Raw genomic sequence first — 21,782 nt, forward strand, 5'->3', positions numbered from 1 at the left:
GATAACAAAGATCTCAAGCTTTCAGCAAGGGCCGACTAAACCTTTCTATGAAGCATGGGACTGTTTTAAGGAGTATGAACGTGATTGCCCTCACCATGGATTTCCCGGATCAAGCCTGCTGAGCACATTTTACCAAAATACAAACTTTCGCTTGATACAGCTAGCAATGGAGATTTTGGAAAAAAGACGATAGCACAAGGAAGAGCCCTTATCGAGAATTTGGCTCAAGCCAATAGCAATGATTGTCCTAAATACGATCGCTTGACGAAGCAGACCGGAGCAGACAACAAGGAGATAACCGAGTTGAAGAACATGATGAGCCAGCTTTTGAAGAGAAACAATCGCCCAATCCATGTTTGCGAGACCAACAATGGCGCAGAAGATGAAGGACCTAGTGATATCGATCACATTAATCAAGCCTTTCAAGAAGAAGAGGTGAACTATGTAGGAGCACAAGAACCATATCCAAATCGCTTCAACAATGGCTTCAACAAGAACTTCCGGAATGCAAATTACAACAATCTCTTACCAAAATCCAAATGTGGAGAATCCTCAAGATCAGTACTACCCACCACAACAAAAATCCTTCCAAAACAAGTTCCAAGGTGGAAACTTCGGGGGGACAGGAGCCTATCAACCGCGACAGCCATTTAACTATCAAGGTACGGGTTTTAAAAATAAATTTGTACAACAGCAAGGAGTTACGACGAACCAGCTAGCTTCACAAATAGGAAGACTTGAACAGTCCATACAACAGCTTGTTATCACAAACGAGAAAAAATCTAAAGACATGAATTGAATGTTGACTGCATGTACAATGAACTGAACAGGAAGTTTGAAGCTTTATCTTCGCACGGACGTACAAGTAGCCCAAAAAGCCGACTCTATGAAGAGACAAAGTGGAGCTCTTCCCGGAAGAGTTGAGGATAACCCCAAGAAATTTTGCAATGCCATAACCTTGCTGCCCGAAGAAGAAGCCAGAACCGATGGAAAGGATGAAGAAACCCCAATCTTTGTACCACTTTACAAGGATGTCGATGCCAAGCAGCCACCATTCAAGGTACCTCAACGTTCACCGTTTCAAAGGCTTACAAAAGCTGACGATCCGGGACGTTTTGTTTTCCAATGTTTCATTTCTGGAATCAGGTTCACAGATTGTTTGTGCGATTCCGGAGCAAATGTCAACATCATGTCAAAGACATTTCCGAAAAATTGGGCATAAAAACCTTAAAGACATGGACGGTCAAGGTTATCTTTGGAGATTCATCTCAAAAAGATACTCTAGGGGCGATTCATGATCTACAAGTTCTAGTAGGGGACAAGATTCTTCCAGGAGATTTCCAAGTCCTGGAAATGGATCAAGACAAGGAGAGACCACTCATATTTGGGAGACTGTTTCTAGCCACTGTAGGAGCAGTAATCGATCAAGCAAACCGGCATGTTGTCTTCCTGATAACACCGGATTTTGACCATTTTTATGGATCACTTTAATGTCTTTTACGGGTTTTTTTACTCCATTTTCAAAGGTTTTCAAAGGATTTCTATGTTTTCGGATTTTAAAAGACTTATCAGGTAATTTGGGTTAAAGAGGCACAAATTGGAACAAAAAGACACTTTTGGATAAATGCAGACCGTCAGAACTCTCATGGAGAGCGAAGACCTTCTCGTCTGATCACCCTCAAAATTGGACAACTTATAGAAGAATCAACCAGCTTTCAAATGCCTAGGTTTGGAGACATTCCAACGGTTGGATCTCAAGGTATTCCGTTAGCCCCGTAGCCACTCGAAGACGGCCAGCAAATCACGCGACTGCGGCCACCAGCCCATTCCCCGCGATCACAAGCTTCCCGACCGCGGCCAACCACCTATTTCCCGTAGTCACGTCACTCCCGACCGCGGCCAGCCAATTCCGAATTAAAGCCCATATTTCTAAAGCCCAAAGTCATTTCTCAGCCTCAGTACCAAAACCCTAGAAACCATGGAGTATTGAAGACTATAAATACTTGTCATTTAGGTCGTTTTTAGACACCACCTTCATACTTTACAGAAACCCTTTTCCCTTAGCTGTTTTTATGTGATTTTTGTAGAAGATTGTTTAAGTCTGAGTTCTTCAATAGAGAAGCTTTCTTTCATCTCTTTTCTTTACTGTTTTTTATTACTTTTATTAAAACCAATGATGATGTCGACCTCAGCTATGTCTGAGTAGATCCCGAGTTGGGCTTAGGGTTCCCGAGAGGGGCTCTCATAATCGATTAAGACATCTAGGTTTATAGATCTGGGATTTTAACTTTGTTCTCTGTTTATTCTCGTTCTTATTGCATGTATGCTTGATTGATCACCTAGTATCTGATCTATATAGTTAGTGTTGCGAAAGTTTTCATTAAGTATCAGACCTAGAATGAAACAGGCGATTTTTCCGTAGGAGTGGAAACCTACCTGCGGCGAGATCGTTAGTATTGACGAGTCTTGTGCAGCTCTTGCTTTCTCTCCCTTCCAGGGCCAGAGTGAATACCTACTAGTCAGGGTTGCGAGAAACAGTTGGTTATGATCACGATAGTGACATAGTCATACCGCCGTACTCTAGCTCTAGAACTCTATATTTTGATATCCGTCAATCCCAATCTATAATCCTTAGTGTTAAAACCGATTATGATCCCTGTAGAGTTCCCGAGAGCTCAGCGTTTTTAGCCATAGTTTACAAACCAATCGATTTTTACTTGCTTATTTAGATCTCCATTTCAATTGCTTTAGCTCGATATTTTGCTTGCTTTATTTGCTTTCCATTCGATTTTTCTACTTGCTTCTTAGGATAGATTCATTTGATTTATTTCGTTTTAGTTTAATCAGTGACAAACAACCAACCTCTAAAACCAATCTAGTCTAAACAAAAGTTAGAAAATGTAGAAGAATACCAGGCACACAAATCTCTGTGGATTCGATCCCTAAATACTACAACTGATTAGCTGCGCACTTGCGGCTTTCATTTGTTTTTGTTAGGGGTAAAACTATTTCCCTCACGCAGTTGACACGCATCAAGTTTTTGGCGCTGTTGCCGGGGATTTGTTTCGCTGCCTTTTGTTATTTTTCTTGTTCTAATTTCTGTTCTAGACACCTGATCTCTAGTTCTTTCGTAAAGTTTTGCTGAATTATCTTTCCCTTCTTTTGTTTTTCTCTGAATTGCATGAATACCAGGCGCAGACCTATAGAAAACATTCCAATTCTAGACAAGATAGACAGACACGAAAGAGAACTTCGAAGACTTAGACGAACGCAAGGAATGGCCAACGACAACCAGCCTGGAGATCCTATTAACCGAGCTTTAAATATGGACCAAGACGGGTCCGAACATGGAGAAAATGAAGAGAACGATCACAGAGAAGGTGATCATGCTAGACAAGATGGAGAAGAGGATGAAGTTCCTCCAAGAAACCACCAAAACCGCGAGAGAGAAGAACGTGAAGACCTTGATGCATCGCCTTATTCAGCCAGCAAATCAACATCGAGGACAAGCCAGGAACCATCGCATAGCTGATTTCGATGCACCTACTCAAAATTTGCAGAACCGATCTGCAATTCAAGTTCCATTTCCGAACCAGAATGAGTTTGAAGTCAAGCCTCAAATCATCTCATTGGTGAAACAAAACCAATTCCATGGAGTTCCTTCAGAACATCCAATGGACCATATCAAGCTCTTTGAAGAAATCTGCAGCATGATGAGAACAAACCAAGTTCCAGCAGACTATTAAAAGTGTAAGTTGTTCCCTTTTTCCATTAGCAGACAAAGCTTAACGTTGGTTGAAATCTTTGCCTGCAGGATCGATTACAAATTGGGAAGAATGTAAAACTGCTTTCCTGAACCACTTCTATACTAAGTCAAGGTCGAACTTGTTGAGAACCAAGATCTCAAGCTTTCAGCAAGGACCGACTGAACCTTTCTTTGAAGACTGGGATCGTTTTAAGGAGTATGAACGTGATTGCCCTCACCATGGATTTCCCGGATCAAGTCTGCTGAGCACCTTTTACCGAGGTTTGCAACCAAAATACAAACTTTCGCTTGATACAGCTAGCAATGGAGATTTTGGACAAAACATGATAGCACAAGGAAGAACCGCCATCGAGAATTTGGCTCAAGCCAATAGCAATGATTGTCTCGAATACGATCGCTCGACGAAGCAAACCGGAACAGACAACAAGGAGATAACGGAGTTGAAGAACATGATGACCCAGCTTTTTTATTAGTACCAATCGCCCAATCCATGCTTGTGAGACCAACAATGGCGCAGAAGATGAAGGACCTAGTGATATCGATCACATTAATCAAGCCTTTCAAGAAGAAGAGGTGAACTATGTAGGAGCACAAGCACCATATCCAAATCGCTTCAACAATGGCTTCAACAACAACTTCTGGAATGCAAATTATAACAATCTCTCTTACCGCAATCCAAATGTGGAGAATCCTCAAGATCAGTACTACCCACCACAGCAAAAATCCTTCCAAAACAAGTTCCAAGGTGGAAACTTCGGAAGGACATGCGCTTATCAACCACGACAGCCATATAACTATCAAGGTACGGGCTTTAACAATCAATTTGTACAATAGCAAGGAGTCACGACGAACCAGCTAGCTTCACACATCGGTAGACTTGAACAGTCCATCCAACAGCTCGTTATGACGAACGAAAAAGCATCTAAAGATATGAACGTGAAGGTTGACTGCATGTACAATGACCTGAACGGAAAGTTTGAAGCTTTATCTTCGCATGTCAAAAAGCTAGACGTACAAGTTGCCCAAACAGCCGACTCTATGAAGAGGCAAAGTGGAGCTCTTCCAGGAAGAGTTGAGGATAACCCTAAGAGGTTTTGCAATGCCATAACCACACTGCCCGAAGAAGAAGCCAGAACCGATGGAAAGAATGACGAAACCCCAATCTTTGTACCACTTTACAAGGATGTTGATGCCAAGCAGCCACCATTCAAGGTACCTCAACGATCACCGTTTCAAAGGCTTACAAAAGCCGACGATCCGGGACGTTTTGTTTTCCAATGTTTCATTTCAGGAATAAAGTTCACAGATTGTCTGTGCGATTCCGGAGCCAATGTCAACATCATGTCAAAGACATTTGCCGAAAAATTGGGCATAAAAACCTTAAAGACATGGACGGTCAAGGTTATCTTTGGAGATTCATCTCAAAAAGATACTCTAGGGGCGATTCATGATCTACAAGTTCTAGTAGGGGACAAGATTCAGGTATTTTATAAAACAAAAACACAAGAAAATCAGAAAATTAGAAAAAACAAGAAAGAAGGATAGGTTTTTAGCTGCTCGCCCCGGTGATATACTCATATTTTGTCATGTTTAGGATTGCATTTTTTTCCAAATATTGAGTCTCATGCATACATTTAGGTAGTTTTACATATATTTGTCTTTGGTTTTGTCTTTAGTTAGGAGTTTTGCACTTTTGGAGTGTTTACAGGTCTTTTGGGGCTAACTGGGAGCAATTGGGACAAAAGCCATGGAGAGACCATCACCTTATGTGCATCAGACTCGGACAAGTGTTATGGAGCCGACAATCCCTCAACTTTATCTCCTGAGAAGAAGGACTTGCACCAGGATTCAGCCTCTGTAGGATTCATACCGAATCAAGAGGGTCGAGTCTAGTTTCCGTAACACTTGAGATCGTTCTATTTGGAGTTGTGAGCTGAATGTTACGGCGATAAGAAGCAGTACACAACTTGGAGCGGATAAAGGACCAAAGCAACGCACATCAAAGAACCGGTGGAACGGAGCCCTTTCCGACGTCATCTGAACCCGAACCTTTCACCAAAGTTGGAGCTGAAGGAGCCATCTGGCTCATGGAGTTGACCGATTAATGTTTGGACCAGTGAGCAAGGAGTTATGAAGGATTTGGTGCAAGCGGTCTACATTCATATCGAGAAGAAGTACCGACCAAAATCAGGTTGCTATTACCTTGGAACCTTGACGATTTTGGCTGGCTTTTGGAAGCCAAAATGCCGAAGAAATATTGACGTCCTGCACCGACTGAATCCTGCTCGGTATTGATCCCCTGAAGCTATCCTTAACGCCGCACCGAGGTGAGTTCAGCCGGTGTAGCGCCTCGGTGTAACCACTTTCAAATTGCCGAAGAAATATCGACCTCCTGCACCGACTGAAATCTGGTCGATACATTCTCGAACCAGGACGTTTTTCCGGGCCTTTTTGGGACCAATACCTAGTTTTTTCTAGGTTGACCTATCAAGAAACCCTACCTATATATATGTTTTAGTCATTATCTAGCAGACTAAGCTTTTTTCCTCTTGTTTCTCTTTGCCTCTTTTGTGAAAACCCAGATTTTGTTAAGAGATATCTCAAGGATTTAATCAATCTTAATCTGTTTCTTATCATCTTTTCTTCTTATCTTTGCTTCTAATCATGTTTAACATCATCTCTTGCAAAAGATTAGATGTGTTAAGCATGATTAGTGAGTAGTCATCTTTTAAGCTTCTAGGTGTGTAGATTAGGGTGCTTAGATGTTTGATTTATGATGCTTAGGTTTTAGATTCTCATTTCCTTTCCTTAGTTAGCTGTCCCTAATGTCTTATTTCCTTTAGAAAGTGAAATATGGGTTCATAGGCATTTCATGCACCAAAGGTGTTTGATGAAATGCCTGAATGAGCTAAGTTAAGGGTTTATGTTTTGAATGCCATGGGAATGTTTGTTTGAAGCATAAATGACATATTAGAACTGTTTATTAATGCATATTGATCATCATTACCACTAATGAGAGTTAGGTTTGAATGCTGATTAGTATAGTGGTCATTGTCTTGGGAAAGAAATGATCTTGCTTTGAGTTCTAAGTTGATTGGAATTTGAGATCATGTGATGCTTGCTTTATCTTTCTGTCTTTCTTAGCTCTTATTTTGATGCACAAAGAGGCTGTCTGGTCATATTAGACTTGGAACCTTATGTTTGTTGATTGCTTATTCACTAATGGGAATTAGTCTTGATTAAGTAATTTGCAAAGGGATTTCTGTCATGGGAATAAAATAATCTATTTTGGAAGTCTAGACTAAAGCATTGCAAGTGTCGTATTGTTTGCTTAGCATCATGAATTAAGTATTGAAAGCACCCTGATCAATGATCACATCTAGATGTTTAGCTTTATCTTTATTTGAATTTGAGCCTTTGCTTTGTTGTCTTGCTTGTTTAGTTCTAAATTACTGCTTGTTTGTTCTTGCTTGTTTTATTATATGCTTTTAGATAATCTTGGTTACCAACTCATCTGTTTAGTTAGACTTAGATTAAGAATTGATCCTCATAGTCTTAGTGTCTAGAATCTCTCCATTTGGATTGATACCTCAAGTGCTACAATGACATGAGTAGTTGAGGAATTGATCAAGGATTGAAAAATTCCTGCTATCAATTTGGCGCCGTTGTTAATTGAGGATTCATTCTAGCATTAGGACTTTGGATCTTCTTGAGATCAAGCTATTTTCTTTTGTTTTACTGATTACCTTTCAAGTGTTGTCTTTGTTTTCAGGTGTATGAACACCAGAACTGAAGAAAGAAGACAAAGAGAAAGAGCTGAGCACATTGAGAGGTTGGGTATGGATCAAGGGCAACAGGCTCATGGTGGTAATGGAAACCACCAGGCTCAGCAAGAGGGTCCAGCACCACGTCCAATAACAGTTGTGGGAGCTGGTGATGAGGCCAATACTCAGGGTCAGAGACATGGGATTCAAGCTCCTACAACTGAAAACGATTTTGAGATCAAATCTGGCTTGATCAACATGGTGCAATCAAACAAGTTCCATGGCTTGGCAGTAGAAGATCCATTAGATCACATTGATAACTTTGATATAATTTGTGATCTAACTAAGATGAATGGAGTGACTGAGGACAGTTTCAAGCTGAGGCTATTCCCTTTTTCTCTAGGAGACAAAGCTCATCAGTGGGAAAAGACTCTACCTCAAGGATCAGTCACAACATGGGTGCAATGCAAAAGAGCATTTCTAACCAAGTTCTTCTCTTCATCAAGAACAGCAAGGTTAAGAAATGAAATCTCAAGTTTCATTCAGAAGAACCATGAATCATTTTGTGAGGCTTGGGAAAGATTTAGAGGGTATACCATGCAATGCCCTCACCATGGATTCTCAGATGCTCAGCAGCTAAGTACCTTCTACAGAGGTGCTTTACCAAAGGTCAGACTCCTCTTGGACACAGCTTCAAATGGTAATTTCATGACCAAGGAAGTAAATGATGCCATGACCCTAGTGGAGAATGTAGCTCAAAGTGATGAGCTTTATGGATCAGACTTTGAAAGGAATTCAAGAGGAGCTGTGAGTGCTGAAGAGGAAAGGACAAGGAAAGACATCAAGTCTCTCAATGAGAAGCTAGACACACTTCTCTTAGCTTCTCATCAGTCAGCCAACTTTGTTAGAGATGTGAATCATGTGTTTCAAGACACATTTCAAAGGGAAGACATCACTGCTGAGGTGAACTTTGTAGGTGGCCAACAAGGTTACCAAAAGGGCTTTACCTACTACAAGAATCCCCCAAACCAGAACTTCTATCCTCAAAACACTCAACAACAAGGTTTTGTCCCTCCCCAACAACAAAGTCTCCAACAGAGTTCTGGGAATAAGGATAAAGATGTGCAAAACCTGCTTCAGAAAATCCCTAAAGGTCAAGCAAGTGGTGCCATGGACTTCAACAAGAAAATGGCAGAGATTAACAACAAGGTGGATTGCACTTATTCTGATCTTCTAACTCAACTTTCAACTTTGGCTTCCAAAGTCAAGACTCTAGAGAACAACAATGGCCACTGCAGTTCTCAAGCTCAAAGATCTTTACCAGGGACATCAATTGCACATCAAACAGAATACTGCAATGCAATCCTCTCAAATGATGAGAATCATGCTGTTGTCCAAGAAATTGAGGATCTTCTCAATGGCAATGTCTCAAGTGAAAAATGCCCGACAAAAGATGAGGAGGAGGCCATCATAGATGAGTTTGAGTTCATGTTCTGTAATCTCAATGAAGACATTGAGAAAGAGGGTAGGGAGGCAGCTTGTTTTGATATGATAAAGAATGATTCTGAGATTGCTGAAGGAAAAGATCAGAGAATAGTTCAAGGAAGGAAATCTGATGGAGTCTCTAGCACTGGTTCAACAAGGGTGAAACCCAAATTTATTCCCAAGCTAGGCAACCCAGGAAAGTTCTCCATCTCATGCTCTCTTGGAAACTTGTAAGTGGAGAATGCTTTGTGTGATTCTGGATCAAGCATCAGTGTAATGTCTTTAGACATGGTGGAGAGACTAGGGATCAAGAGTCTTAAGCATCACCCCATGTCAATCACCTTTGGAGATTCATCCTCAAAGAAACCATATGGAATCCTTGAAGACTACCCATTGAAAATTGGTGAATGCACAGTTCCAACAGATTTTGTAGTTATGAAGATGAAGAAGACAAACGAGCTACCTCTTTTGCTTGGAACTCCATTTCTGAACACCACAAGAGAAAGGATGGACTTTGATACTCAAAGAGTGGTGCTTGCTAAGGTAGATGATGAAGTATCTTATCCTCTTAAGCCTCCTCTTGCTGGGTTTTGTGGAGTTATATCTGATGATTCTGATGAATTGAAACGCTATGGGATGATGTATGTGGGGAGTATTGGAACTATAGAAGAAGCTCAACCCCTTGCATCTGTTGAGAAAAAGAAAGAATCCCTAATAAGACCTGATCTTGAGTTTGAAGGGTATTTCTTTAGTGATGATGAAGCTTGCTTGGAATCTCTATCTCCTACACCAAGTGAGAAGGAGATCAGCAGCAACAAAGGCAATGGCTCAGGGTCTCAAGACAAGAACCCACCAAGAACCAGACCATTCACTCTTGAGTCATCTTCTCAAGTCTTAACTCTCACTCCTTGGAAGTTTGATGGTGGAGCTGTTGAATACAAGGTTAAAGGCAATGGAAGATCAAGACCATTTGCCAAAGTCAGAGCTATCCTCACACCAGAGTTCAAAGACAAAGGATCTGATGGTGTCCAAGAGCTGATGAACAAGGACCTCATGCTTGAATTCATGGAAAAGACAAGGAGCATCAAAGCTCCTCCTCTCCCTCACTAAAAAGAGTGTAAGAAGTCAAACTTAGTGACTTTAAACAAAGTGCTCTTGGGAGACACCCTAAGCCTATCCTTGTATATAGTTTCTTTGGTTGTTTTTAGGATGTTTTAATCTTTTGTTCAAGTGTGTTCAGGTTTTAGAGAGGTCCAGGTGCAGTTTTGAAAGGATTGGAGAAGAGAAAAGATGAAAAATCGGCTGAGGAATGCATTCATATCGACATGATATCTCTTGGTGTGTTTGCTCGGTGTAAACAAGAAGGAGATGCCGAGAAAATATCGACCACCACACCGAGCAAAATGAGGTCGGTGCAGTGCAGAAGGAGCCAAGCCTTGTTCCACACCGACATGATTTCATTTGGTGCACTTGCTCGGTGTAAACAGGAAGGAAAAGCCGAGAGAATATCGACCACCACACCGAGTAAAATGAGGTCGGTGTGGTGCATGAAGAATCCAAGTCTTGCTCCACACCGAGGAGATTCACCTCGGTGCAAGACCTCGGTGCAAGAAAGGAGAAAACTTAGAAGCACACCGACCTCCACACCGAGTTGATTCACGTCGATATGACTGCAAGAGCGCTTCAAATATTGAACGCAACGGATGGTTTACAGACCGATTTATCCTTTGAAGTCTTCATCAGTATTGTAGAAATTTGAGCTAACTTTCCAATGAAGTTTGAATCAGGCCATTCGGATCAGTGGTTAGAAAGTTACACCCGTTCGAACGCGTGCTTGTCTCTCAGCCGAAATACAGACCGAACCATTGTGACTCAAAGAACCAGTCCGAAGGGGGCATTACACTCAGAAAAAGTCTCGGAGCTCTTCACAAAAGTTGTAGAAGATTGAGTCAGTGTTCCAATGAAGCTAATCTAGAATCATTCTGACAAGTGTTTCAGAAGATAAGTCGATTCTCGCTGAGCATATGTCGATACTACCTTGGCGCCCCCCTTGTCTCAAGTTATCCATAGGATTGTCCAGGCAATTTCAAAGCTTCAGCTACATCCAGGTGTCTCACTCTGACAATTAAGGAGTCTCATCTTCAACCAAATAGGCCCAAAATCTCCAGCCCAATCTCCAAGCCTTTAAAGAGGTAACACTCCCACTTGTACATAGCATTTAGAATAGCTTCTTTTCTCTTTTGCATTTTGAATTTTTGCTTTGCACTTCTCTCTTATGCTTTTATAACACAAGGGACTCTGTTATCTAAGTGTGGGGGAGGGGTTTTGTGTCTACTAATCATGTTTGTTCTTTTCTTATTTTTCCATTCCATTTTGAGTCTCATCTTGCATTCATCTATGTGCATGTAAAAACCAAAAAAGAAAAAATTGAAAAATCTGAAAAATTTTCACAAAAAATATTCATGTAGATGCATTCACATTTTAGGATTGAGTCTAGCTTGCATCATATAGATTGCATCTTGCTGGGAGTAATGATAGTTTTTCCTTGAGAGTATATCACTTTGAGAATTTGGACCAAATATGCTTGTGAAATGATTTCTGTGCTTGCAAAGCTTGAAATGATCTGAATCTGAGAAGCAAGTTTGAATTGAACTCAACTCTAATAAGTGAAAACCTTGAAATTGACTTGAAATTATCTTGTGATGCATTGTTTGAATAAGCTTGTGGATACCTATATACATATTTGAGCTAGGATCCCGTTTTTACCACTCTTTTCCTTAGCTCAAATAGCTGAATCCACATTTGGATCAGTTTTTCCTCACCCTGAACCCATCCTTCCTTCAAGCCAATTGTTTGTGTGTGATTGAGAGGCCACCTTGGACCAAACTTAGCAGAAAGTGTTAGGTTTAGGGCGACAAGGGCAAGTCTCATTGAGTGGTAAGTTCCATCATCAAGGAGCTGAGAGATTTGGCGAGAACTAAGTGTGGGGCAGTACTTGTTGGTGAGTGGAAAAAGGAGAGATGAGTGGAAATAAAAAGAGAATGGTGAGAACTAGGGGATAGAAAAAGAAAAGAAATCAGTCTTGGAGTTTTGAGTCAAAGAAAGTGAGCTCTAGTGTTTTGAAAAGAAAGAGTCTGGCCTCTAAGTAAAAAGAAAAGAAAAGAAGCCAAAGAGCTCAAATGTTTTAAAAAGGAAGAAAAGAAAAAGAGGCTAGAGGTTACAAAAGAAAGTGAAAAAAAAGCTGTGTAAAGTTTGAACTCCAAGACTTGTGTATGAAAAGGAAAAGAGAATCCCGTAGTGAGAGAAGAATGAGTGTGAAAAGTAAGCAAGTGAGGAAACTTTGAGTAGAGTGTGGGTGGGATGAGTCCTTGCCCTTGTATGCATAGGTTGCCTTTTATCTTTAGCATTCTGCCAAAGTTTGGTCATTCATAGAGAGATCCTTTTGCTGCATTGAACCCACTCAGGCATTGATGAGATCATTTTAGTCTCATAACCTCACCCTAGCCAAACTCTGTTTGTTTAAACAATGCATCATTTGATCCACCTGGTAAAAAGCTTAATGAATGTTAAAGAGTTGAGAAATAGGAGAACTTGTGGAGATTACTGTTGAGTTGATACATCAAAGTATGGTTTTGCATTGCATATTGAGCATGAACTTGAATTCTCTTAGTGGTCACTTCTCTCAAGGGAAATATGAACTCCCATGCATTCAACCTCTCTCTCTCATTTGTTCTTGTTTGCTTGAGGACAAACAAAGGAAAAGTGTGGGGAGTTGATATACTCATATTTTTTCATGTTTAGGATTGCATTTTTGCCCAAATATTGAGTCTCATGCATACATTTAGGTAGTTTTACATATATTTGTCTTTGCTTTTGTCTTTAGTTAGGAATTGCATTAGGTCCTAGAGAGTTTTGCACTTTTGGAATGTTTACAGGTCATTTGGGGCTAATTGGGAGCAATTGGGACAAAAGCCATGGAGAGACCATCACCTTATGTGCATCAGACTCGGACAAGTGTTATGGAGCCGACAATCCCTCAACTTTATCACCTGAGAAAGAGGACTTGCACCAGGATTCAGCCTCTCTAGTCTTCATACCGAATCAATACGGTCGAGTCTAGTTTCCATAAAACTTAAGATCGTCCTATTTGGAGTTGTGAGCTGAAAGTTACGGCGATAAGAAGCAGTACACGTCTTGGAGCGGATAAAGGACCAAAGCAACGCGCATAAAAGAACCGGTGGAACGGAGCCCTTGCCGACGTTATCTGAACCCGAACCCTTCACCAAAGTTGGAGCTGAAGAAGCCATCTGGCTCATGGAGTTGACCGATCAAGGTTTGGACCAGTGAGAAAGGAGTTATGAAGGATTTGGTGCAAGCGGTCTACATTCATATCGAGAAGGAGTACCGACCAAAATCAGGTCGGTATTACCTTGGAACCTTGAAAATTTTGGCTGGCTTTTGGAAACCAAAATGCCGAAGAAATATCGACGTCCTGCACCGACTGAATCCTGCTCGGTATTGATCCCCTGAAGCTATCCTTAACGCCGCACCAAGGTGAGTTCAGCTGGTGTAGCGCCTCGGTGTAACCACTCTCAAATTGCCGAAGAAATATCGACCTCCTGCACCGACTGAAATCTGGTCGATACATTCTCTAACCAGGACGTTTTTATGGGCCTTTTTGGGACCAATACCTAGTTTGTTCTAGGTTGGCCCATCAAGAAACCCTACCTATATATATGTTTTAGTCATTATCTAGCAGACTAAGCTTTGTTTTCTCTTGTTTCTCTTTGCCTCTTTTGTGAAAACCCAGATTTTGTAAAGAGATATCTCAAGGATTTATTCAATCTTAATCTGTTTCTTATCATCTTTTCTTCTTATCTTTGCTTCTAATCATGTTTAACATCACTTCTTGCAAAAGATTAGGTGTGTTAAGTATGATTAATGAGTAGTCATCTTTTAAGCTTCTAGGTGTGTAGATTAAGGTGCTTAGATGTTTGATTTATGATGTTTAGGTTTTAGATTCTCATTTCCTTTCCTTAGTTAGCTGTCCCTAATGCCTTATTTCCTTGAGAAAGTGAAATCTGGTTTCATAGGCATTTCATGCACCAAAGGTGTTTGATGAAATGCCTGAATGAGCTAACTTAAGGGTTTATGTTTTGAATGCCATGGGAATGTTTTTTTGAAGCATAAATGACATATTAGAACTGTTTATTAATGCATATTGATCATCATTACCACTAATGAGAGTTAGGTTTGAATGTTGATTAGTATAGTGGTCATTGTCTTGGGAAAGAAATGATCTTGCTTTGAGTTCTAAGTTGATTGGAATTTGAGATCATGTGATGCTTGCTTTATCTTTCTGTATAAGATTCAGTCTTTCTTAGCTCTTATTTTGATGCACAAAGAGGCTGTCTGGTCATACTAGACTTGGAACCTTATGCTTGTTGATTGCTTATTCACTAATGGGAATTAGTCTTGATTAAGTAATTTGCAAAGGCATTTCTGTCATGGGAATGAATTAATCTATTTTGGAAGTCTAGAAAAAAGAATTGCAAGTGTTGTTGATGTGATTCTGGAAAGCAACAACAAAGACTTGGAGTTGGAACTAGAAGATGGAGAGCAAGTAGCTGAGGAACAAGAGCTTGTAGCTGATCAAGAAGATCTTTTAAGCGTTCCAAGTGGTCCAATGACTCGATTAAGGACTAAGAAGCTCAAGCAAATCATTGGAGCTATCATCAAAGGCCTTGATTCGATTCAGGAGGGAAAAGAGCCGATCACAAGCACCCTGATTGTGATCCAAGTCCAAGATGGCTAAGTGGGCTTGAGTTCCAGGCTTGTACTCTTTTTCCCTATCTCAAGTTTTGTCCCATTGGGTTTTCTTGAGATAGGTTTTTAATGAGGCAAGAATGGATCTCTATTTCGCCTAAGTCCACAAAGCCTAAAGCCGAAGCTGTTTCATCAAGAGGAGCGTCTAAAATCGAATTCAAACTTGACAGCTTGTTCTTTGTTTATTTCCGAGATTGAGTTAATGTTTGTGAGACTCATCTCTTCTTTCTTTCTTCTTTATATTCGCTTGAACTCCTTTGTATCAAACATCTTATCTTTTATTCTCAAACTCTTCCTTTAAAGATTAAGATCACGTTTGTTGGTGTGTCATATCCTTCAAACACCTTGAATCGACTTTGTGTCTGTTATATCACTTAGAAGATTCAAGTAGGCGTATCAAGAGTGTTCCGCGACTCTTGTGTGTGTCCTATCGATTCCCCAAGCCCCTTGAAGAATCTCCGATTGTTTCCAAGGCCTATTTCATCAAATTCCAGTCATTAGAGTGACGATCAAGGGCAGATCTTTACCAGGATCACATCAAGTGGTATCAGAGCACCATTCTAATCACTGTATCGTTGTGTATCAGGTTGTACCGATTCAAATCTAAGTTCTTTCGAGTTCTAATCTGTATTTTATTATCACTTGTGCTAGATCTGTTGAGAACTTGATTGTTTGCATCATAAGACATCTAGATCATACTAGTCTTACTATAAACTGACCGATCAACTTCTTACTTGCATCTGTTTGAGATCGTCTTTTTAAATTCTCTTAAAGTGTCTATCGAGATTCTGTAAAAAGAACCGATCGCTAGTGACTTTGCTTGTAAAACGTTTTTCAGGAAAGTCATGACCGAAGAAGAAGAGACCAGCCAACAACGAGACAACAAGCTTTTGATGGAGGCTATGACCACAAAAATTAAAGAACTAATGGCTGCTCAGTTTGAAGTGTTCAAGCAAGAGATGCAACACCAATCCGATGCAAAAACTGATCGAGAAACAAGGAGAAGGAATCGCGTGCATTTGCCTGAGAGGACCAGAGAACAACTTAGACCACCAAGAGATGAAGCGGCTGAGTCGTATTACAGCCGAGATAGCAGCTCTTCTAGGAGCCATCACCAACGCCAAAGACGAGCCCGAGACGAGCCTATACCTCTCCAAGACGGACTAGGAGGAATCAAGTTGCGAATTCCCTCTTTTCATGGGAAAAATGATCCGGACGCTTACTTAGAGTGGGAGAAAAAGATCGAATTGGTCTTTAACTGTCAACATTACACCAAGATTAACCGAGTAAGGGTCACGGCCACCGAGTTCTACGACTACGCCTTAAGCTGGTGGGATCAATTGGTTACTTCTAGAAGACGAAATGGAGAATACCCTGTTGAGAGTTGGCAAGAAATGAAAACTATCATGAGGAAGAGGTTTGTGCCGAGCCATTATCATAGGGAATTGCATCAGAGGATCAGAAGATTGGCTCAAGGCAACCGATCAGTGGAAGAATACTATCAAGAAATGGAAACCCTTATGTTGAGAGCTGATATCACTGAAGATAGAGAGGCCACAATGTCAAGGTTTCTAGGTGGCTTAAACCGAGATATACAGGATCGGCTTGAGTTGCAGTATTACGTGGAGGTTGAGGAAATGTTGCATATGGCCATCCATATCGAGCAACAGCTTAAGAGGAAACCGGTGATAAAATCAAACTATGGAGCCGTATCTACAACTTCTAGGCCAAGTTACCTAAAGGAGGAGAAGCTCAACCCTTACCAGAGAGATGGAAAGCAAATCGCGGTGCCAAAGTTGGAAAACAAGCCGTTCATGACTCAACAAGAAGGAAAAGGCAAACCCGAAGCCTCCACAAGTCGATCTAGAGATGTAGAGTGTTTCAAGTGCCAAGGCCGAGGTCACTACGCCAATGAGTGCTCTAATAAAAGAGTCATGATTATCAAAGAATATGGAGAGATCGAGTCTGAGGAAGAAAGTCCTGAACATGAACCTATGACCGAGTATGAGGAGATGCCAGCTCAGGGTTCGCTACTAGTTGCCCGAAGATCTCTAAGTGTTCACTCCAAGACAGAAGAACAAGAGCAAAGAGAGAACCTATTCCACACTCGATGCCTTGTTCAAGGGAAAGTATGTAGTCTTATCATCGATGGGGGCAGTTGTACTAACGTCGCAAGTGAGGCTATGGTTAAGAAGCTAGGTTTAAGCGTTAAGAAGCATCCAAGGCCATACAAGCTTCAATGGTTGAACGAGAATGGAGAACTGAAAGTGAATAGCCAAGTCTCCGTCCCTATAACCATCAGACGATACCATGATGAGATCCTTTGTGACGTGTTACCTATGGAGGCTGGACATATCTTTCTTGGCCGACCATGGCAATCCGATAGACGAGTTATACACGATGGTTTCACTAATAAGCATTCGTTTGTTTTCAATGGCAGGAAAACAGTTTTGGTGCCTCTAACACCTCAAGAAGTGTATCAAGATCAGCTCCAACTCAAACAAAAGGAGAAACTCGTGAACAAATCATCGAACTTTTTCTTAAAAGCTGGTGATGTAGCAAGAGCCTTGATATCCAAGCAACCGGTTTTGCTATTTGTCTTTAAAGAGTCTCTTGTTAGTCTCACTAACATTACACCGGTGCTACCGAGTGAAATGAATGATCTATTGCAGGCTTATAATGATGTGTTCCCGGAGGATAATCCTAAGGAGTTGCCACCAATTAGAGGCACTGAACATCAAATAGATTTCATTCCCGGAGCTTCATTACCCAATCGACCTGCCTACAGAACCAACCCGGTAGAAACTAAAGAGCTACAAAGACAAGTGAACGAGCTCATGGAGAAAGACCACATCAGAGAGAGCATGAGCCCTTGTGCTGTGCCCGTGTTACTTGTGCCAAAAAAGGATGGAAGCTGGCGTATGTGTGTTGATTGCCGAGCAATTAACAATATAACGGTTAAGTATAGGCATCCAATTCCTAGATTAGACGACATGATAGATGAATTGCATGGGTCTAGCATCTTCTCTAAAATTGATCTTAAGAGTGGATACCATCAACTTAGGATGAAAGAGGGAGATGAGTGGAAAACTGCTTTTAAGACCAAGCATGGCCTATACGAATGGTTAGTCATGCCTTTTGGCTTGAAAAACGCACCTAGAACCTTTATGAGATTGATGAATCATATTCTTAGGGCGTTTATAGGTGTATTTGTGGTCGTTTACTTTGATGACATATTGGTCTATAGTAAGAGTCTAAGCGATTATGTCTTGCATTTGAAATCTGTCTTAGATGTGCTTAGGAAGGAAAAATTGTATGCCAATCTTAAGAAATGCACATTCTGCACAGATAACCTGGTATTTTTAGGCTTTGTTGTAAGCGCAGATGGAATCAAGGTCGATGAAGAGAAGGTGAAAGCAATAAAGGAATGGCCGAGTCCTAAGACCGTGAGTGAAGTAAGGAGTTTTCACGGCTTAGCCGGATTCTATAGAAGGTTTGTGAAGGATTTTAGCACCATTGCTGCTCCACTTACTGAGATAATCAAGAAAGAAGTTGGATTCAAGTGGGAACAAGCGCAAGAAGATGCATTCCAAGCCTTAAAGGATAAGCTTACTAATGCTCCCCTGTTAATTCTACCAGATTTCCTTAAAACATTTGAAATCGAATGTGATGCCTCTGGTATAGGTATTGGTGCTGTTTTGATGCAGGATCGGAAGCCCATTGCTTTCTTCAGTGAGAAACTTGGAGGCGCCACACTTAACTACCATACATATGACAAAGAACTCTATTCCCTGGTCCGAGCCTTGCAAACATGGCAACATTATCTTTGGCCTAAGGAGTTCGTCATACACACGGATCATGAGTCTCTTAAGCATCTAAAGGGACAGCAAAAGCTTAACAAGAGACACGCAAGGTGGGTAGAATTCATAGAAACATTTCCCTATGTGATCAATTACAAACAAGGTAAAGACAATGTAGTTGCCGATGCATTGTCTCGAAGGTATGCTTTGATCTCTACTCTTGATGCTAAGCTTATAGGATTTGAGCAGCTTAAACATATGTACGCATCAGATTCCGACTTTGGAGAGAAATACCAATCCTGTGAAAAGTTTGCCAAAGATCATTACTTCAGGCAGGATGGTTTTCTCTTTTATGATAATCGCCTATGCATTCCTAACTGTTCTATTCGAGATCTTTTAGTCAGGGAAGCACACGGAGGAGGTCTCATGGGTCATTTTGGCATTGCTAAAACTTTGAAAGTAATGCAAGATCACTTCCACTGGTCTCACATGAAGAGAGACGTAGAGAGAATCTGCGAGAGATGTGCAAATTGTAAACAGGCTAAGTCTAAGGTTAAGCCCAACGGTTTGTACTCTCCATTACCTATTCCTTCTCACCCCTGGGTTGATATATCTATGGATTTCGTACTTGGCTTGCCTAGGACTAGAACAGGAAAGGATTCTATATTCATTGTTGTGGATAGATTCTCAAAGACGGCTCATTTCATTGCATGTAATAAAACCGATGATGCATCTCATATAGCCAATCTGTTCTTTAAAAAAGTAGTTCGTTTGCATGGCATGCCTAGGACCATTGTTTCTGATCGTGATACTAAGTTTCTTAGTTATTTTTGGAAAACAATATGGTCTAAGCTAGGAACTAAGCTTTTGTTCTCTACTACATGTCATCCGCAAACTGATGGACAAACGGAAGTAGTAAATAGAACTCTGTCTACTTTACTACGTGCATTAGTTAAGAAAAATCTTAAGTCATGGGAATAATGTTTGCCTCAGGTTGAATAGCTTATAATCACTCGATGCACACTGCTTCTAAATTTTCACCATTTGAGATTGTCTATGGCTTTAATCCTATAACTCCTTTGGATCTAACCCCCATTCCTTTGAGTGAAAGAGCTAGTATTGATGGGCAAAAGAAGGCCGAGCTAGTGAAGCAGATCCATGAGAAAGCTAAGAAAAATATAGAGGAAAAGACTAAGCTCTATGCGGAACAAGCTAACAAGAAACGCCGAGAGATGATCTTTGAAGTTGGTGACCAAGTTTGGGTTCACTTACGGAAAGAAAGGTTCCCAGCTGAAAGGAAATCAAAACTTATGCCGAGGGTTGATGGACCGTTCAAGATCATCAAGAGGATTCATAACAATGCTTATCAACTAGATCTCCGAGGTAAGTATAACATTAGTCCTAGCTTTAATGTTGCTGACTTAGCTCCCTTTTGTGCAGATGATCCAGATTTGAGGTCAAATCTTTTTCAAGAAGAGGGGGATGATGTGATTCTGGAAAGCAACAACAAAGACTTGGAGTTGGAACTAGAAGATGGAGAGCAAGTAGCTGAGGAACAAGAGCTTGTAGCTGATCAAGAAGATCTTTTAAGCGTTCCAAGTGGTCCAATGACTCGATCAAGGACTAAGAAGCTCAAGCAAATCATTGGAGCTATCATCAAAGGCCTTGATTCGATTCAGGAGGGAAAAGAGCCGATCACAAGCACCCTGATTGTGATCCAAGTCCAAGATGGCTAAGTGGGCTTGAGATCCAGGCTTGTACTCTTTTTCCCTATCTCAAGTTTTGTCCCATTGGGTTTTCTTGAGATAGGTTTTTAATGAGGCAAGAATGGATCTCTATTTCGCCTAAGTCCACAAAGCCTAAAGCCGAAGCTGTTTCATCAAGAGGAGCGTCTAAAATCGAATTCAAACTTGACAGCTTGTTCTTTGTTTATTTCCGAGATTGAGTTAATGTTTGTGAGACTCATCTCTTCTTTCTTTCTTCTTTATATTTGCTTGAACTCCTTTGTATCAAACATCTTATCTTTTATTCTCAAACTCTTCCTTTAAAGATTAAGATCACGTTTGTTGGTGTGTCATATCCTTCAAACACCTTGAATCGACTTTGTGTCTGTTATATCACTTAGAAGATTCACATAGGCGTATCAAGAGTGTTCCGCGACTCTTGTGTGTGTCCTATCGATTCCCCAAGCCCCTTGAAGAATCTCCGATTGTTTCCAAGGCCTATTTCATCAAATTCCAGTCTTTAGAGTGACGATCAAGGGCAGATCCTTACCAGGATCACATCAAGTCGTATCAGCGCACCATTCTAATCACTATATAGTCGTGTATCAGGTTGTACCGATTCAAATCTAAGTTCTTTCGAGTTCTAATCTGTATTTTATTATCACTTGTGCTAGATCTGTTGAGAACTTGATTGTTTGCATCATAAGACATCTAGATCATACTAGTCTTACTATAAACTGACCGATCAACTTCTTACTTGCATCTGTTTGAGATCGTCTTTTTAAATTCTCTTAAAGTGTCTATCGAGATTCTGTAAAAAGAACCGATCGCTAGTGACTTTGCTTGTAAAACGTTTTTCAGGAAAGTCATGACCGAAGAAGAAGAGACCAGCCAACAACGAGACAACAAGCTTTTGATGGAGGCTATGACCACAGAAATTAAAGAACTAATGGCTGCTCAGTTTGAAGTGTTCAAGCAAGAGATGCAACACCAATCCGATGCAAAAACTGATAGAGAAACAAGGAGAAGGAATCGCGTGCATTTGCCTGAGAGGACCAGAGAACATCTTAGACCACCAAGAGATGAAGCGGCTGAGTCGTATTACAGCCGAGATAGCAGCTCTTCTAGGAGCCATCACCGACGCCAAAGACGAGCCCGAGACGAGCCTATACCTCTCCAAGACGGACTAGGAGGAATCAAGTTGCGAATTCCCTCTTTTCATGGGAAAAATGATCCGGACGCTTACTTAGAGTGGGAGAAGAAGATCGAATTGGTCTTTAACTGTCAACATTACACCGAGATTAACCGAGTAAGGGTCGCGGCCACCGAGTTCTACGACTACGCCTTAAGCTGGTGGGATCAATTGGTTACTTCTAGAAGACGAAATGGAGAATACCCTGTTGAGAGTTGGCAAGAA

The 21,782-nt window shown here is 40.9% G+C and overlaps 2 non-coding genes and 1 pseudogene across 2 annotated transcripts; all 3 read right to left on the reverse strand.

The window, feature by feature from the left end:
- LOC112088719 lies at nt 1-102 on the reverse strand. Its single transcript, XR_002900663.1, has one exon. It is a non-coding gene; the product is annotated as a small nucleolar RNA R71 (small nucleolar RNA).
- Nucleotides 103-3,891: 3,789 nt separating this feature from the next.
- LOC112088735 lies at nt 3,892-3,992 on the reverse strand (annotated as a pseudogene).
- A 4,051-nt stretch (nt 3,993-8,043) lies between these two features.
- LOC112088609 lies at nt 8,044-8,150 on the reverse strand. Its single transcript, XR_002900555.1, has one exon. It is a non-coding gene; the product is annotated as a small nucleolar RNA R71 (small nucleolar RNA).
- Between the last annotated feature and the right edge of the window lie 13,632 nt (nt 8,151-21,782).

The sequence above is a fragment of the Eutrema salsugineum genome, unplaced genomic scaffold, assembly GCF_000478725.1.
Source record: "Eutrema salsugineum unplaced genomic scaffold, Eutsalg1_0 scaffold_14, whole genome shotgun sequence".
NCBI classification, from domain to species: Eukaryota; Viridiplantae; Streptophyta; class Magnoliopsida; order Brassicales; family Brassicaceae; genus Eutrema; species Eutrema salsugineum.